Raw genomic sequence first — 558 nt, 5'->3', positions numbered from 1 at the left:
CCCCCCAAATAGAGAACCTAAGAGTCGTAAGACGGCCAGGTTCTGGCTCAGCCTAAACAGTGAGGCCATCACTAGGGCTCAATTCTGTTGCTGGGGATGAGCAGGGTCCATGGAATCCAGCGCTATGGATCAAGCACTGGGTTCTGCTGCTATTTCTAAGTAGGCATGTGGTGATGTAGGCTTGCTGGAGACACAGTGGGAGCGGCCTTGAGGCCATGAATTCATGGTTGGCGCCACACTGGGGTACCTGCCTGCTCCAACCCCTGCCCACTGCAAGAGTGCAGAGCCTGTCAGTATATGGCCAGGGCCTGGACGTGCGTCTGCTTTCCGTGCTGCGGGGTGGGTGTGTGTGGTGTCTAGACCTCTGCTTGGCTGAGCATCCCGTGTGCTCGGCTGATGGTGTGCACTGGGTTTGCCTGCATATGCCAGGCCCAGAAAGCCTGTTGCTAGGTGTGGGGCGTGGCGAGCGCATTCCCTGTGCCAGGGGAGCCCGGCTCGGCAGGTGGGTGCGGATCCTCCGCCTTTGGCTCCCGGGACTGTCTCCTCCGCCGCGAGGTG

Source organism: Myotis brandtii, unplaced genomic scaffold (assembly GCF_000412655.1).
Source record: "Myotis brandtii unplaced genomic scaffold, ASM41265v1 scaffold208, whole genome shotgun sequence".
Classification (NCBI taxonomy): Eukaryota; Metazoa; Chordata; class Mammalia; order Chiroptera; family Vespertilionidae; genus Myotis; species Myotis brandtii.
Note: the sequence above shows the minus strand (reverse complement) of the source record.